At 36.7% G+C, this 20280-nt stretch overlaps 1 protein-coding gene across 9 annotated transcripts in view; it reads right to left on the reverse strand.

The window, feature by feature from the left end:
• LOC122812189 (adhesion G protein-coupled receptor L1-like) overlaps positions 1-20280 on the reverse strand; it is a 3245860-nt gene that overhangs the window by 3199762 nt on the left and 25818 nt on the right. The window lies entirely within an intron of this gene.

The following is a 20280-nucleotide window of genomic DNA, read 5'->3' on the forward strand; positions in this document are numbered from 1 at the left end:
TAGTGTTTTCGGATCACAGCAAGAGAGTCTCTGGTTTGATTCTTAGCTGGGATGCCTCCTGTACAGAGTCTGCATGTCATCCCTGTGTATGCATTTGGTTTTCTATGGGTGCTATGGTTTTCTTCAACATTCCAAAGGCATGCTGTAGGTGAACTGTTCACTCTAAATTGTCCACTGGTGGGAGTGTATATGTGGTATGGAAGAATAACCATGACAGGGCTAGCCAATCTATCGTATGAACATTGGCCCTAAATGATTGTCACTGTTGAAGTGACACCCCAACACTGTGTACACAAATAGGAAAAAGGGGTTGTGGATGGATGGATGTCAGACTAATGGGAAGGATTGGGAATATCACTGTCATGTTGTGTATTCTGTTTCCTTAAACACAGAAACTGTTCTTACTGAATGGTTCAAATGAGTCATGACCATTAATATTAAGAGTGAAGATATGTGCATGATTTTTTAATAATAATCTGATGTTACGGACAATAGAATGTACAACTGACACTTGTCTTTAAAGGGCCAGGCAGCCATGGCTATATTACAAAAAGACTTTAAACTTTAACATAATCCACAAAGGCATAATACAATGTTGGTATCTCATGGTACAACAAAAGTGGTATAATTTGTGGATGTGCATATCTTTGATGATTGCATCTATCCACAGTGTCTGCACTGCAGAAATGTGGAAATTAAATATATCTGAATGTTTTGTAATGTTTCTGTTGTACTAGATAAGTGCTTGAGAGTTAAAGATCCACCTTTGATATATTTTAAAGAACCAACGTCCATTACTCGAAGTATAAATGTTTTAGCACTCCATAGCATTCCTGAGATTCTGAGAGATTTCGTCTGAATTTCTTGCGGCAGCTAAGGTCACAGCATCAGAGAGCTACAATAGTTAAATAAGAGAAGGACGTGAGAATCCCTCCATGAAAGAGACAATTTGGCCACTGAGAAGACAGTGCAATAAAACTTGTGGCAGACTGCTGTCTATAATTATTCTGGAAATAGTGCATCATAAAAAAGCATATTCATAGGAAGGAGAACTTCAGAGTTTATTAAGGAAAAGAAGAATGCCACTAAGACAACTGTGGCACTGACGACTGAGAAATAGAAGACTGACCTACACAGGAAGGCCTTCAAATTCATACATTATAGATGGGAGAGACACTATGTGGAGGGTGAGGGACTATTTCCAATCACATACTCTTAGATTAGGTATGAGCTGCTCCCTCTCAGCAGGACACAGAGGACAAATGGGTCCTATGACTTAACATATTTTAATTGCCTGCCCAATGTTGCCTTTGTACAGATGGGGCATTTTAGTTCTATATTGTACTCTCTGATATAACCATCTACAATCAATTATACTAATAATGATAGACTAATAACTTTCAATATTGACAAAAATGTACACAAGCACATATATAAAAAAGTTTCCAGTATCACTTAAAAATATTCTGTGAGAAAAAAATGATGGCTGAGTTATTTACCTCTCATACCTGGTTTTATTATATATGGGGAGGGTAAGTGCTCCCTACACCCACCTAAAATATGCATATACAAACTCCATTGTGGCAATAATGTGGAAAAGGGAAAAATCTTCCAAAACAAATAAATCATTGCTGACACACACTTTACAAATTGCCCAAGTGATGATTCCTTATGGAAAATAGCAATTTCCAGTGCCTTGTGTCCCGGGCGCCATATACCTGGGGAAACTTATGTCACACATCTATAGATATACCCTAACTCCCAATATGTGTATTCTATAGAGCTCATAAAATCAATATGAAACAAATGCATTGGTGATGTTATGTAAACATGTCGATCTTTGTTTCTTACATTGTAGATTGCTTTCCAATTTTTCCACATATCTATAGAGACTAAGTGTTGGGGACATTTAGAGATTTGTATTCTTATTCTAACTTGAACATTTTGGACACTTCTTTGATAGATAGGAACTGCAATGCATGCTTTTCACTTTTAGTTGTGTTTAAGTTAACAGAGTTGTATATCATAGACATGTCATCTGACCTCTATAATCAGTTATTCAAAATTACTGAATCCTACAGTAATTACATGAATTTACTATTACCTGATTTGTTTGACATAGCTTGTGTAATTAATACAAATAAAAATTCATGTTCCACTGTGCAATCTTTCTAACGAGTTTCATGGGAAGCTTTGCAGCAATAACGATGTTGTGATACATGGGTCCATTTTGCATGTATTAGATTCGCATCTTTTTATTTAGCAGTCTTTTAATGTCTACCTAGAGTGGCATTCTCAGAAACTCAGCAAATCATGGATACTAAATTTCAGCATGCTAAGAAAGAAAGAAAGTTCTGTGGATTTACTGTTTTGCATTAGAGTTGTAGTATTATTGCTTTACCTATTACTTGTAATACATAAGTGTTTACATAGCAACTTGTCATATCGGTTTAAGTACACATTCTCATTAGATTTTACAAATATGGTAATGGGCTTTGCATTTTTCAATGTCTGGGTGGTAGGACTCATGTATTCTATTTTATTCTATTTTCTGTTTGTTAACTAGGATAGTTTGACTGAGGAAAACCCAATTTTCATTATAAGCTTTATGAAAAAAATTTAAACGTTACATGTATGATAATATATAATTATATAATAGCATATATATTGGTGATATAAAGGTGAGTATGGAAAAGGAGAAGAATATGATTTTTGACCTTTGTTAGGGGAAGTAAAACAGAATTACTTCCTGAATTGTATTCCCTCCTAGCAATGGCTCTCTAAATGCTACAACAGCATATCCTGTCCTTGTGTCTATTTTATTTTTCTGTTGGTTAGTTGATGCAAATACTTTGCTGCATTTTAAAACTTCTGTGAATAGATGAATGCTTAAAACCTATACATTGAGAGGCATATGATTCGATTTTTACTTGGATAGGCTCTAGGTCACAAGTAGAAATGAATATAATACAGCTGGTATCTTCTAATGAAAGAAGAAATAAATGAATGAATGCCTTAGTCAGTGTGTAACTTTTGCAATAGACATAAACCAGTCTATCAAGGAGCAGTCTTCTCCTGAAAGATCTTAGTTTCCTTGTGTTGCAGTAAAGCTAATTCTTTCACTAGAAGCAGGCATTGGGGTTAAGTGTGACCTTACCTCACCTCTTGCCTGTCAGCTATAGATTTTGATTAAGTATTCAATTTGTTGATGAGGCCATAAACTAACACTCACATAAAATGTGGTGATATTTTTCTATAACTTATATTTGGTTTAAGCTTGAATCTTTAGATCTCTGAGACAAATGATTTAACTTTAAAAACACTTCAAGAGAATACAAAATGGAAGAAAAGACGAAAACAAATACCACTAGGAAAACAAATCATCAGTACAAGAAATATTGTTAATTTACTACTGCAAATTGTACTAAAATAGACTTTGCTGTAAAAATAAAGAAAGCAAATATTCTCCTTATCAGTAGTGAACTAGCCACCTGGTTTGGGTGACTCACATATTATACCACACAGGACACCACAATGGTGAAATAATGAAAGCCGTGATTCATGTAATTTGTATTCCCACACCAGGTAAATGAATTGCTGACACTGCACTGTAGCATAAACTACAACACAATAAAATACTTTACATATGTATTTTCAACAATACATGTACAACCAATTTCTCCCACCCCTACGCTTTCCATCACAACTATTTCTTTATATCACATATTACTTACTCATCACCTTTTCGTTTGAGATACAACAATTTCTCCAATATCCTGGCCAAATTTCCCCTAGTATTATAAAAAATACTAGTCCTAGAAAAGAGGCAATTAGCCTAGTGGGATTAACTTGATCAAAGGATGGGAAAATATGACAGCAAAGCGAGCACACACTCCAAGACCAGAACCAATGCAAACTCTATCACAACACTATAGTTGTAGATGAAAAATTTTATTAAAACTTAAAAAGACTGAGCACTTAAAGGAATATATTGTAAAGTGGAGCATATACTAAAGGCATCTTGGGACTTCTTGAGTTGACTTAAAAGCAAACTCTGGGATAAGGAACTCAACTTTTTAACCACTGATGTTATTGACCTATTTTCACGCATCCCAAGAGACATTGATTTAGAATATTTTACAGAGTGTGTAAATAAATATTCTGAATATAGTTGGGATAAAGTTAAGCTTATCGAGAAGTTTTTGTCCTTTATATTGGATCATAACTATATCTATTTTGAAGGTGAATATTATAGACAAAAACGGGGAGTTGCTATATGGCATCATGTGCGTCAATAATCACCAATTTAGTACTATTGGAATGGGAAACTAGATAAATACTGAAAAGTCAGTACAAGAACAATATAAAATGTTATGCCTGCTATTTGGATGATATTTTCATCCTATGACATGGTGATACAAGTTCCATTGAGAGTTTTATTAACTATATAAATGGTACTAGTGAATTTTTGAAGTTTACGTACACACAGAACAATCAGGGTATATCTTTTTTAGATACATACATTTCACATTCCAATAATGGATTTTGGTCAGTTTTATATCAGAAACTGACTTATAGTAATACATTTTTAGAATATTCTCATTGCCATCCAGGGATGCAGAAAAAAAGTATAATCAACGGGCAATGTATAACAGTGTCTCGTATGACTTTGTGTCATAATTATATGGTTAAGGAATTAGATTTTATAGGTGAACTTTTCCTAAAAAGGGGATACCCCCAAAAAATTGGTAAATGACACCTTGGAGTATGTGAAAAACCAATGGGGTTTAAGATATAAACCCATTCTGGGAACAGGATTAGTTAGTAAATCTAATGAAGAAGGAGAATTCTACAAGAGAGCCCTGATTTTAGAATATAATGGCAAAGCTGAGAAAGTTAAAAACATTATTAAGAAGAATTGGAATATTCTTAGAGGGGATGTGGATGTGTTCAATATAGTGGGTGAAGTCCCGTCTTTTGTCTTTAAAACAGGTGTGAATTTGAAAAAATAGATTAGAGTCTAAATTTATCCCATTTACATCTCACGGAGGAGGTACTAAAAATGTGGTTGTTGCAAATATTGTCCAGCTGTTCTAGAAGGTGAATGTATTACACTCAATAAGATTAATAAGACAATGGTATATTTCAAGAGAGGTAATTGTCATACGGGATATGTGATATATCTGGCAAACTATATACAGTGGGAAACACTGATAGACTGCTCAAAAATAGGATATATCAGCATGGCTATCAGATCAGGAAATGTGACACCAATAATGCCTTGCATAGACATTTAGCAGATAGTCCTGATTGCACTATGTTTAAGTTTGCCATTTTAGATATATTAAAACTTAATCCTAGGGGTGGCGATTACAAGATTGCATTATAAGAAAAAGGGGTTTGGTGGCAGCTGTTTTTGAATACCACCAATTACCCAGGAATAAACAAAACAATCACCATTAACCCTATATTATATAATAGAGCCCTGAGGTTGAAATGAACCAGTAGGCTGCGATTATATGATGTTACTTATTTTATGTATTAACATAACTTTTATGTAATTTCTTATCAGACTTTGATTGATAACTTGTGAAACTTATATATGTTGTGCTGTATTTTTACAAAAAAAAAAGGAGAAAGGGAAGCAACCATGTGACTGGTTACAGCAATTTTATTGGTGCTGAAAACATATATAATCAGTGGATTTATTTGTGGGGGTAAGATTCTGATGAAGCCTGTGGTTATGTGGGTGAAAGCGTTCAGTCTTTTTAAGTTTTAATAAAATCATTCATCTACAACTATAGTGTTGTGATACAGTTTGCATCTGTTCTGGCCTTGGAGTCTGTGCTTGTCTAAGCTGTCATATTTTTCTAGTGTTCATGTGTTCACACTCTTTTTTCTACGTATTATTATTGATCAAAGGATAAATAAACAAATGGTAACTTATATGATGACCAACAGTGACAAGGCTAAACTACAGGTAAGGTTGTGAATGAAGGGTACAACACACCAGTATGGTGTGCAGCAGGCTAACTCTCATGGAGCAAATTATTCATGAGTATTTAATCAAAATTATAGTATATCAACCTAAGTTTTACAGAGTTGCTGCAGTCTAACAGAACTAGATCTCTAAACAGTACCTATTTTTTTACCCCTTCACATACTACAATTATTTTGGGGGGTATGTTCCTACTTTCAAGGTGGATTTGCTCTTCACAAATATTCCTGATTCCTATATGCCTCCTCTCAAACAAGTCCCCAGGACAGTATACTACACAATCGGCATTGTGCCAGCACTAATAATTTAAGGAAAGAGGACCTTCATATTATTAATCATCTCTTTTTTCATAAGCAAAAATAAGTGACTTTGTGACATAGGTGTTTACAATATTTTAATTGAAGTCTAAGTATTTTATACAAAGCCTTTGATAATATGCTTACATATTTGTTTTATCACAATCGTTTTTCTTAAATGTAGGTTTTTGTGCAGTATCCAACAACACTAATGGAAATTGGAAGAGTTATATATTACTCATATATTTTATGTTATTAGGTGCCCAGATTTTTAACTGGGTATACCTGTTTTAAAAGGATCTTTAGGCTGACAAGAATGAACAGACCTATTCTAATGTAATAGAAAAAATAGTTAAAGAGAAACTATTGATGTGCACTTAATGAGAAGGGCAAAAACAATAAAGTAATAAATAGGGAACTCCATCAGCTACTACAACTAAAAGCAGTACTGTTTGAATTAAAAGCAGGTTTAGAGAGTTCAGTGTCATGTGACATCAAGTAGAAATATATTTGCTGAGTCAGAGATCACTTCATTGTGTTTTAATGTCGATAATATGGCAGCAATGAAACTGTTTTATACGGCGGGAACAGAGGCAAAAACAGAACAGGTTTGCTTCAAATCATAGCCCCTAAGAGTATGTACCATTACATTAAACAAATAATAGTGTTGTTAACTAGAATCTTAAGAATAACAAAACATTTTATTATAAAAGCAGGATAGTTTTATCCTGTAAATCTAGGGATAGAGACTACAAAGCAAGGCCACATTTTGTAATTAATTGACTAAACCTAAAAACGGGTCTTGGATACAATTTTTACAGAAACTGAACATTTTATTAAGAAATATGGCCCTTGTATGTGTATCTAGATAAAGTCAGGAAGGAAAGATAAAATGAATGTTGGACTCCATTGACACAACCAGAGTAAATATGTCATTTAAAAGTTAATGCCATACAAAATGGGTGAGAAGAACAAATACTTATAAAACAAATATGTGGTTTTATCCAGTCCAAAACGTGCACATGTAGAGTAATCATTTTTTATCTACACTGAAGGAGAATTAATGAAAGATGATAACTAAGTGGCTAACTTCACAGGATATGGTAAATGAAACCTGTGTATAAATAAGAGAGAGTGAGAGACAGACATGATAATTGGTTCGCTAACAGGAAAAAAAAAATGCAAGTTAAATACATTGCATCTGTGCTAAATTATTACTATTATTTTAGCACAGTGGATTGGATAAATGATGTCTGTAAACATATGACTAAAAAACAGAAAGTAAATGTGTTTTTAACTCTGCAACATGACAGTACCCTGCATTTGAGTAGGTTTCTGGTTGTTTGTGCCGAGCCGTACTTTGGTGGGCTACCAGCCACAACTCTGAAAGGAGATACCAGACAACTAGAGGCTTCCGAGCTTCCCAAAAAAACATAAGTTGCCTATTTTTCTCCTTGTTTAATACTATTTACCACACTTTTTACTGCCGAATACTTGCTTTAATACTATATTTGAGTACTGTGCACCAAACTGCACTGTTGTACTGCAGTTGTCTGCATTACTGTGCCTGTTAAATCTTATTTTGTTTTCACTGTTTGCAAAGCTGTTTTTGCTATTTTCACTGTTTGCTACATATTTGCTGGTACTTTTCACTGTTGCAAAGCGATCTGTTCTGCTTGTTCTGGCTTTCTTACCAAACATTGTTAAAATAACTGATGTGTTAGCTGTTTAAAACATTCTTTAGAGTCTCCTTACTGTTTTCTGCTGTTTAAAACATTTTTTCTGTGTCTTGCTGCTACTTTTCCACCATGTTAAACGTTCTCTAGTGTTTCCCACTGAAACTAGGGTAGCTAGTATCAGTAACATAGTCCAGATACATATTTGTTGCATTTAGGCTTGTTTGTAGTGGTTGCTTGTTCTGAGCACATTTTCCAGATCATCTTTGATTGGAAAAGGGCCTGTCTGCACTTTAGTGAGAGAAGTGGGTTCATTGGAACTTGTCTGTTGAAAGGTGGTAGGTCTGGGGCTTGAAGTAAGCATCCTCATTGGTCCTTGTGAACCTTTTTAATCTTTTTTCCAGTTTTTAACTTCTGGTATTTAAGCCCTGGATTTGAGCAGGTTTTTACTTGTTTGTGTGCTGCGCAGCATTGCATACTGTTGCTCATTTGTGCCCCATAGCCAGACAGATAAATTCAACAACTTTTTCCTTAGTTACAGCTGTAGTACATTAGTACCTTTACAGTCAAAGAAATACTGCTAGTGAGCTGTACCCTATGAAACCACAGAACCACAGCAAATAAAAAAAAAACTGGGAGAAACATTCATCACCGAGTTCCTCCTTGATCGGTCCTGAGAAGTCCCCCATTTGTGATAACAGTCCTCCGTTTGTGATAACAGTTCTTCAACGTAGCATTATGGACAATTGGACTACCCTTGTTTCTCCTGCCAAGCTTGCTGACTTGGGTCTCTTGAGGCAGTGTAGCAATTGCCTCATGTACACTGACAACACTGTACTAATAACTCACTCTAGTACAGAGTGCAAGAGATGCATCTATACCAAGATTCTTGAGTCCCTGCTCTCTCACCCAGGAACCAGCAACACTGAAGAGGTTGTCAATCCACCCACCACTACTCATGCACATAGTACCACTACTCATACACAAAGTATATATCAAACACAAACACAAAAATCAACATCTGTGGAGTTTCTATCAAAAAACTTATTAAAACAACAGAGACCTCCAAAACACAAGACTGCTAGAACTAAAAGAGTTCCCACAGCACCCATGACAAATAGTAACACCAATGTCTCACCTACCTAGCCCATAAGGTGTAACAATCAAAAATCTAATTTTGTTGCCATTGGAGACTTCATAGTGAGACACACAGATGTCCCACTCACCAGGTTGAACAAAGAGAAAGTCACTGTTGGTGCCAGGATTTGTTAGATCAAGTATGCACTCAGGTCTCTCAGCAACAAGTACCATTATAACGCTCATGCTGAACTGAACGATCTGAGATGTACTTCACTGGACTATATGAAGAGAGACATGGTCGAGCTCTCTGAGTATGTGTCCCGCACAGGTATGTCCCTAGTCTTGAGCAGCATACCACCCTCACCCAGAATGATGCCACAGTATAAACAAAAAATGGTTGACTTCAATAATTGGCTTAGTTTTTGGTATCACTCAAAGGCGATCCAGTTTCTCTCAGCCTGGGAGGCCATGGTAGGCAAACCTTGCTGCTTTGCCAGAGATGGTTTGAACCTGGCACCGCTAGGCTATCAGCCACTGGCAAAGGCTCTTGCCTCCACCATAGTGCCTTTTTTCAGCAAGGTCTTGAAAAACAAACTTACTGACATGAAATCTGACAATAATAACAAAATAAGGGTCATGCTGTTAAATGCTAGGAGCTTAAACTAAAAACTGCACACCCTGGAAGCACTTCTATCACTGGAAGATGTAGATGTCTGTGCAGTCACAAAAGCCTGGTTCAGGCCTCAGAGAGTACCCCGGCCTTGCAAAGCTACCAAGCCTTTCACACCTTCAGACTGGAAAACAAATGTGTGAGAACCAAGGGAGGCAGTGTTTCTATTTATATTAGAGATAAATTCACCAACCGCCTAATTAGACTGCACAACCCCATGGAGTTACTCAAAGTTCAGGTTACTGTGGGTAAGACCCCTATTCAAGTCATAGCCAATTATAGATCCCCCACCATGGGTCAAGATGAGCACAGAGACTTCTTGACCAAACTGGAGTCAAACCAAATATTCCCAAATACTATGGTTATGTGGGATTTCAATTATTCCACCATCAACTGGAAAACCTACACTAGCCCTATCTCACTATCACAAAAGTTCCTTGATTTTATTAACTCGAATGCCCTGGAACAAATTGTTCATACCCCGACAAAAGGAACAAGCAGACTGGATCTGGTCCTCACTAACATGACCAACAGATGCACTTCTGCAACTGTCAGATCCTCACTAGTTAAATCTTACCACAAATCAGTCAGTTTTGACCTGGTGCTAACACCAGAACTCACAAATGGTGAAATCAGACTAAAAAACCTCACCAATGCGAACTATACCCTCCTAGGTGAAGGTATAAATGCATTTGAAGCCCCACCCCAAAATGGAAGTGGTAACTCACCGAAGATTACACTAAAGCCCAGTACAATCACTTGCATGAGTGTATAGACTCAGGTGTACCAAAAAGAATCAAAGCCAGAACCCCAAGTAAAACAAGCCACCATGGTGGGCATCCATTATCAACAAACTTTACAATAAATGTAAAAAAAAAGTTGTTGTCCAAGAAATCAAAGGCAAGGCCCCAACAATGGAAAAGCACCCCCCTCAGCCTAAACAGGCAAATAAATCAACGTATCAAATCCCCTGAGGGACCTAAGAAAAAAACCTAGCAAACACAGGATAACCATAAGGCCTTTTACAGCTATGTACACAGCCTAAAAGGTAGGGCCCAAGCATGTGCCAAACTAGTCACTAACAGTATCACACACACTGATCCCACACAGATACTAAACCTGCTAGTGGATAGGTTTGGTGAAAATTTCACTCCCTTATTCTCTCCAAACTTATCAGAAACCTTCCCACAAACTTAACCCCCCCCCCCCCACCCTACATATCTGAAGAGCAGGTCATTAAAGCCTTGTCTAAGGCAAAAAACATAGCCTCTGTGGATTAAAGATGATATTCTAGGCTGTCTTCTAAACAGGCTAAAACACGAACCAGCATCACCATTAAGTACCCTTTTCAATCATAGCCTAACCACAGGCTTTGTTCCTGCAGAATGGAGAACAGCAACAGATATTCGCCTCCACAAAGGTGGCCTAGCAATATAAGTGGTGAAATACAGGCCTATAAGCCTGACCAGCCTCATCTGTAAGGCCATAGAATGTATCATTATGGGCCTCATAAATAAAGACACACACAACCTCCAAATCCTGGATCCTACCCAATTCATCTTCGTCAAGGGCAGACCTGCCTGTTAAATCTGGTGGATTTCTTTGAAAATTTCACCAGAGCCACTGACGAGGGTAAATCTGTGCACACAGCATACCTCGACTTGACAAAGGCTTTGAACACAATCCCGCACTCAGGCATTACTGATAAAATTAGCAAACTGAATTCAAACCACTTTGTTGTGAGATGGTTTGCCAAATGGCTCACAAATTGGGCACACATTATCAAAGCGGGTTACTTCATATCAACCAGCAGACCTGTCACTAGCAGGATGTCACAGGGGTCAGTTCTGGGCCCCTTGCTGTTTGGTATATACTTCTCAGAAGTTCAGGCCAAAACGTAAGGAGTTGTAGCTGACCAAGGTTGTGGATAACTGCAAACTGGGTGCAATTATCGAATCCCCAAATTATGTCATTATACTCCAGCAGCATCTTATGCAGACCAGAAACAAGTCTCTTAGTCACGATATCAGACTGAATACAAAGAAATGTATCATCATTTCCTTCAGCAAAAACAATGTCCTGTCACACTACCAAATCAACAACAATACCCCAAGTCCCCATGAAGTGGTAAGGGATCTGGGATCACAAGTTCACTGGGACCTTAACTTCAACCACCATGTGTCTACAGTAATAAGGAAGGCTTTCTATGTAGCCACTTTTTAGTAAAGGCATTGTCTTGAGAACAAAGGAGGTTATAACCCCACTATACTCAGCACTAATCCGGCCCATAAGTGAGTATAATGCCCTGTTCGGCATATACCGAATAAAGCACCTGCACCAATTGGAGAGGCCTCAGAAGTTTATAACAAAGAAGATCAAGGGACTACAACACATGCCTTACACAGACCAAAGTTCTTGTCACTATACTCTGTATCCTATAGACTTCTTAGGGGAGACTTATGACTTGCTTACAGAGCAATCTCAGACCCAAACCTAATGAACTTGCTGGATATCTGTAAATCATGTGGGACTAGAGATACCTGTTACAGGGTCCTAAATATGATCTGTGACTTAAATAGGACATGCTGGAGGGACAGATTGTTCTCCCAGTGACTGCTGCATCTTTGGAATAGGCTGCCAATTCATGTGAAGCAGAGCACCTCTATGACATCGCTCAAGAGAAACCTGGACAAGTGGATGTGGCACCATACATTCTGACCAGGGATAGTACCCACAACCCTCCTGGACATGGGGAGTCATTACTAAATACAAGCCTGAGTACTGACTAGTATATCTATGGTTTTACATTGGGATGAACCAGCAAGGCTTGAAATTACCTCTGGGTCTACAGCCTAGTAAACTCCTATAGTTTTATGATCTGCTAATCAATATTGGATATTTAAGTAATAAAACATTAAATACACACAAACTTAAAACTAAGGATATCACAAACAAAAGCAATAAAGCATTTGTTAAATCTCCATCGATATGAATGAGAATTGCTTTACGATAGCTTTCTGTGGATACGCAATGGCACGGATCGATGTATGTTGAACATCAATCATGTAACATTACTATCATTATTATTTTTTTCCATTTGTTATCACGGTTTGCTGGATAATATGAATGATGCAAAACTAGTTGAAATGTTGAATATGTCATTATCTTAACCCCTGTTTTCCAACATTAATCTTATAGTCAATGAAGCAACTTTGAGGAAAAAGTGACCAATGAGATATAACAACTGCAGTCATTAAAATCAACCAGGGTCCTTACAAATTATCTATTTAACAGGGGGCATAAGGATAACATTGCTTAAATACCCTATAATATGTGACCAGGGCTGAATATTTCTTTTGATTCAAATGAGACTCTGTTTGCTTCAGGCCTAAAAAAAAATAGCAATGATAGTGACTATTATTTCAAATCATTCTTATCTTACAAGATCATTCTATATAGAAACCTGTCAGAGCTCAGTAAAATGAAAATAAACCTCTTTAAGAGAAACAGATAATCAAATAATCTCTGTATTTTCAATGCACAAACATGTTGCCTGTTAGCCTTAAAAGAATTAACCATTACTATTAATGTAAACTATATTTATACAGACTTCAGATGCCTCAACATAAATTACAGATAGTCTTAATGACTTTGCATCATGTAAATATCTATATATATATATATATATATATCTTTTTGTTTCAAATCACTGGTTAGGCATTCACGTTTGGCATGTCTGAAAGCAGTATTTTAACCAATCTCCTGTAGAAGATTCAGGTTTCAGAGACTGCTAAATTAATTTTAATAGTGGGCACCACATTTTATATTCTTGATTCTGATCATTTTAATTGTATCTTTGATTTAGCAGGAGACACACAAATATGTATAAAGGACACATGGCTGCAGCAATATTCTTGGTTATTTGATAGAGACTTTTAGCTAAAAATAATAAGCTAAAAATACAAAGTTAGCTCAAATATATATACAATGATGTTTTTTTCTTTAAGAGATGGTGTGCACTTAGGTAAAATAAAATGTAATGACAGAGTGCAGAGAGTGAACATTAATTATGGTTTAAGGATATGTTAGCAGTAAAATATAGCAAAAAGGGAGCATTCTTACTTAATAAAAAGAAAAAATAGTGCAAAGAAACAACTTGCAGTCTCTCCATCAAGAAGCCAATCATGTAAGACAGCAGGCTGAAGTATTATGGCCTTTAAAAATCAATAAATCTAGCAGTAACATCATGGCAATAATTAGCCCTACAGAGTAAGTACAGCATCATGAAAGATTTTTTCTCTGATAAAAGAACAATGTGGGTAGTAGTTGGAAGAGTTTATGGTTAATACATCCACTATCAGAAATTATGGAGACTGGAGAGATTGCACTCTGTCTTTTCTGAAGTTGATGAGACAGACTAAGTAGAAAATCAACACTGCATCAGGTTCTGACATGCTTTACACTTTTTTATGAGTCTAAAGCCACTTCTGTCCATTTCGCCATATTAGTGGGGCATTTTTCTAACAAAGAACTTACTCAGGAATATGTACTTCTTAGAATATGGGGCTAATTATGAATGAATTATAAAACTCATACACAGAATTTCAGGTTCATTGCAAATAAAGCTGGCATTGTTTTTGTTTGTTAACATGACAAGCATAGTGTACTCAAGTGCTACTTTTCAGGGGTGACCTGGAAAGACTGTTAAGCCACTTGGTTAGGACAAAACGGAGTTGAAAGAATCAAGCCAGGCACTTTGTACTACCAGAAGCAGCTTGTTAATAGTTCAGAGCCTTAATCCTCTGGGCTGACATCATTTTCAAGCAGTTTTCTGAACTATTGTTATGAAGAACATATAATTGTTACTGTTCCTCAGCAAAGCAGTATGACGTGAATAAAAGTATTAGGATATCTGAGCTTGTATTCAGCCTTTCCAGTTTAAGGAGAATTAAAAAATAAAAAGTAATTTCCTACCAGTAGTGGTATCTGAGCTACCCATAGTACCTTAAAACAACCCAGAGAGGATTTTGGATCTATTAATTCTAAAAAGACCAGCAACATATAAAAGCAAAGGAAGGCCACAGAGGAAAGAAATGAATATTAGCTAACCAGGTTAGACCTCTAGGTCAATGGCCCCTTTTCAGGGAAGACCTCAGGTGGTATTAATAAGTAACTAGCTAAAATTTGGCCATTGCACTTTAGAACTTCCCCATCTTTTTGGATAATGCTTGAGAATCTTTTACATCAACCTGAGCTACCAACAACTCAGGCAGATGGGATCGAAAGGATGACACATTCAGGAGTGAAACACTGTAGTGGAAAATTATTCCAAATACTTGGTGTACGAAGAGAACCTACAGCCTTCTTATCTTCCAGCACCAAAAATGTTTGCAGTGCCTGTCTACCCGCTGAGCTACTGAGAATGTTTATATGAAATCATTTCTATAATACCTTAAATAAAGCAGTGAAGCAACTTTGTTTCAGTAATGCATAATTTACCAGGTCTATGTTTAGTCATCAAATCCTTTAATCGAAAGACCAAATCACCGTAAAACTTTACAGTGAACAATGATAGCTGGCCAACATCAAGGAAGTGGAATGGAGCACTTGCTTACAGGCAACTTAGCTATAAGGAATCCTGTCTATTCCGTAGTGTAGTTCAATCTCAGAGTTGGTATATATAGATATCAGGGGTGTTGGGATGCCCCCCCCCACATAAGGGGTGTCCAGTGTTCACCTAATTCTCCTCTTGTGGGGGGCTGTGCCCCCCACACCCCCAGATAATTTTATATATCAACTAGAGATCAGACTACAGTAGGGAAAGGGCATGTTTCTGTATAACTAAGTTACCAGTAAGTATGTGCTCCATTCTCCTTCTTTGGTGTTGGCCAACTACTTTCATTCATCATAAAGTTTTATGATGATTTGATCTTTCGATTAAAGCTAGGTTTGATCTTTAGTGTTTGATGACTAACTATAGACCCAATTTACCTACTTATCGGTTTGATAAAGTAGCTATCAAGTAGTGGAATATTTGGCATGGAAGATATGAACTCATTAATAGGAGTTCTGAGTAAATTTACATATTATTCTCCAAGATATAAAAACCTGGGCTAGACCAGACAGAATTTACATTACACAGGAACATGTGGTTTTAATTGAAGGTCTTGATACACACCCATTAAGTATTTCAGATCATGGTTCAATCATAGCCAAGATAAAAATGAGACACAGTCACTTTCCCACATATCTGTTGAAAAGAGAGGAATTTAAGGAAAGGGTAGTGGAGATTATTCAGGAGCTATTTGAAAGGACAGAAATTACTTCTGAAAATATAGCTAAGGAGTGGAATAAAATTAAGGTGGAGTTTAAAAATAGGGTGGAAATAAAAGAAAGGGAGCTATGGATAAGAAGTAACAAGAATTATTTAGAGGGACTGACAAATGCTAAAGTATTGCAGGGGGAATTTAATACACTAAGAAGAGGCTCAACTGCAGAATGCTAAGCAGAAAATAAGGAATTACCTTGATAATATACATGAGTTTAGAAAGATTGCTGTTAAGCAACTGTTTTTTGATAATAACACTAGATCACAAAAACTTTTAGCATAACAACTCAGGTAACAGAAAGTAGAAAAGGCTGTCACCCAGGCTTAGGGAGCCTAAACAAGAAAGGTAAAAAGAGATCCTGTAGAGGTATTAGAAATATTTTTGAAATTCAATGAAAGTCTATATAAAGCAGAGAAATATGGAAATCAAGAAAAAATACAAATGGAAATGTTTATGTAAGAATATGCCAAGGTTAGAGGTGGATGAGGCCCAATTATTAATGTTTAGTACAGGAGGAGATGAGATAAAAATTGTGATGAATAATCATTCTACAATAAACTCCCCAGGAATAGATATTATTCCTGTGGAAGTTTAGAAGCTAGAAGGAAAAAACTGATAAAGATCTGGAAGGTTTTAACAGTATTTTAAGAGGCGGAAAAGTACCAACATCATGGAAGAAAGCAGTGGTATCTGTAATACCTAAAGAGGGTAAAGATCCATCAGATCCAGCTTTAGTCAGGCTCATTTTAATATTAAACCATGATTATAAAGTGCTCATGTCTATAATGGCTAAAAGAATGGCAAACATAATGCCATAATTGATAGATGTGGATCAAAGTGGTTTTGTGGAGGGGAGGCAAACCTTTGACAACAATAACAGAACACTGATGATTCAGAGGGAAGCAGAATGTAAGAAAATGCCATTGCTGTTGGTGAGTTTTGATGCAGAGAAGGCATTTGACAGAGTAGGCTGGAACTTTATGAGCAGGGCAATGGAAGCATTTGCATTTCCTGCAAAAAATTATAAGGTTGATTAGGAGGCTATATGAGGGATTAAAGGTGAAAATTAAAGTGGGTGAGGTCTTCTCTGATAATTTCTGCTTGAGCAGATGAACCAGGCAGGGGTGTCCTCTTTCCCCTTTGTTATTTGCATTACATTTAGTACCATTGGCAAAGAAAATAAGTGACTCAGAAATTCAAGGATATAATTGGTATGGCAGTCAAGAAAAGCTAGTTCAATTTGCAGATGATATAATTTTTTACCTGACAAGACCAGAAAGAGAAAGTGTAGTGGGACATTTTGAGACAGTTTCAAGTCTTTACAGGATGCAAAATAAATGCATCTAAAACAAAGGCAATAACAGGCAAATTATGTACCCACAGATGAACTGATTCAGGAATATCCATATTTATGGGGACATGATAAAATGAAGTATTTAGTCGTATGGATTAAAATGATCCTGGTGTGGCAGCTAAGGATATGTGGGAAGAGACTAAACAAAAGATAATACAAGACTGAGAAAATGGAAGCTTTATTATAAGGATATGGATAGGAAGATACAAGCAGTTGAAATGTTTTAGTTCCATTAGCCTTATACACAGGTCAGGCATATTTTTATCAGCCAGAGGAGAAGTTGTGCTTAGCAATTAATAAAGACCTGAAGAACTTTATCTGAGAGGGGGAACACAACAAGATTCAAGTGGGATAAGAGGATTCTTCCAATACAACAGGGCGGATTAGGATTACCTGATTTGAAGGGTTATTTTAGAGCTACACAGTTATGGTTCCTATACATAGCACAAGCAGAAAACTATAATTCAAAGTGGCAAGGGATGATGATGAAATAGGGGGGAAGCTTAAGAAACAAGGAGATACTGGGATTTTGGATGCAGGCCTTTAAGGTGAATAACAATGATCATACAGAACAATATGTTCATAAAGTATAAGAAAACATACTAAGAACTAAGCCAACATGGGAATGGAGAAAGCAGAGTCTGCTGATAGGGATGACTGCAATTAGGGATATAGACAATAGGCAAGAGGGAGTTGGAATTTATTGGAGAAAACTAGCAAAGGAACCAAGGTATTGGGAACAAATAACTGGAGAGGGAAAGATGATAGAATGAGAAGATGCTAAGAATTTATTTGGACTGCAGGTAAAAAATTGCCTTCTCTATCGAGGATTGAAATCAGCATACAGGCAAAGAGAAAGAAATGGGGGTGGGGTCCTGCATGAAAGGCCAGCACTGGCAGAGTTTTTTGTAGAATCTCGAACAGAAGCTACCATTAAAAAAGGAATACTTACTAGAACATTGCATAACTATAAGGCTCAATCAGAGGATATCAGAAAGGATTGGGTAGATAGATTGAATAAGCAATTCACAAAGAAACAATTGGAGGATATGCATGTCTTCCAAATATGCAACAAAATCTAGAAGATTTAGTATACTTATGATTTTTGCTTGGAAATGTTTACATAGATATTTTTGTACTCCAAGTAGACTCCAGACAATTTTTCCTCAGGTAGACAGCAAATGTTAAAGGTTTGATGGAGAAGAAAGAGGTAATTGGAAACATATTTTCTGGAAGCGCGGTGAGTTGGTGAACTTTAAGGATTCCCTGTGGTATGCACTGTTGGAGATGCTGGGTGGGCAGATTGGTGTGATGAAGGAGATGATTTTTCTGAGCTATGTCTTGCTGTGTCTAATTATGGTGGCTGTCAAAACAGCAATTACTAGAAAATGGAAATCAGGATTTAAACCAACTATACTAGAATAGTAGTGAATATAGTAACAAAGACAAAACTAGAATTGAGATCATTAGATCATTAATTTTACATGTTCCCCTTGCTTTGTTTATCATATTTACAATGTATTGAAGCTACGCAAAATGTCTACAGTTTGGAAAGGATTTCTGAGAGCTACCTAAATTCAAATGAAAGGGCTATAATTCTGTGTATTAGGGTATTCATAAGAAAAAAATGGGGATTGTGGGAACAATATATACAGAGGAGGAATGGCATTTAAAAGAAGGCAGGACTTAAATGAGCTATGTAATGTTTGAAACTGGTTTGGTAGATTATAAATGATGTATAATGTTTGCAACTGGGAATGTGTAAGTATGATTTGTAATGTAAAAATATTTGCAACTAGGATTGTGTTGGTGTGGTTTGTTTTCATTTATATAAATGTATGGCTGAGTATGTCATCAGTGATGATTTAATAAAGATGTTTCTTGTTTGAAGAAAAAAAGGCAAGAATTGAATAATTTATGTAATATTTTGGGAAATTTAGGCTCTCTTGTTTGTAAACACACAGACACCTTTCTAGTCCCCCCCCCTCCATATCTACACACCACAGACAGCTTTCTAGCCCCTGCTCTATTCCAACCTACCAACAGAATTAGCCTAGCTGATTGTTTTTCACTAACTGCGTCAGTATCTGTTCCTACCCGCTCTGTTTACCCTGCAGGCTCACTCCGCTCCCCTCCCTACCCCCAATTCCCACCCACCCCCAGGGGTCCTACCCTTATACTTACTAACCACACCGCTTCCTCTTCCCATTACTCTCTATCCACACCTTTTCCTCTTCCCATTGCTCTCTAACCACACCTCTTCCTCTTTCCATTACTCTCTAACCACACCTATTCCTTTTACCATTACTCTCATTACATACTTCTTGCTCTTACCATTACTCTTCAAACACATTCTTCCTCCTACCTTTACTTTCAAAACACTCTCCAGTTACCCAACTGCACTAATATTAACCTCTCACCACTCTCATTTTATCACACCACACCCTACTCCCTTCTTTCATCTCCACCCAGTGAATTTATTTTTCTACCTACAAACAATCTATATTTATGCATACAATGTATAAACAACCCATCCCATCTTATGTCCCACTCTTATATTCACACTCTGACTACTACCTCCTTTAATCCTCACCCATCTTTTCACCTCCTTTGAAAACCCACTAGGCCCATACCTAAACTACCCCAAGAAAGAAACCAACTCTCCAAACTCTCCTCTCCTTTTTATTCATGCTAATATAACATCCTCATCTAACTACATACCTCCTAAATACCATGGAACACTACACATAAAATACAACAATCAGAACCCCAGGAAAGGCCTACCTCTATACAGCAGATTCCCCAACCCAAACTATCTAAGTGTACTACTCTCTTTATAGGATGGTGACATCCACCCTAAACCAGGCCGACCAACAA

Source organism: Protopterus annectens, chromosome 9.part0 (assembly GCF_019279795.1).
Source record: "Protopterus annectens isolate FY-2018-M chromosome 9.part0, PAN1.0, whole genome shotgun sequence".
NCBI lineage: Eukaryota > Metazoa > Chordata > Ceratodontiformes > Protopteridae > Protopterus > Protopterus annectens.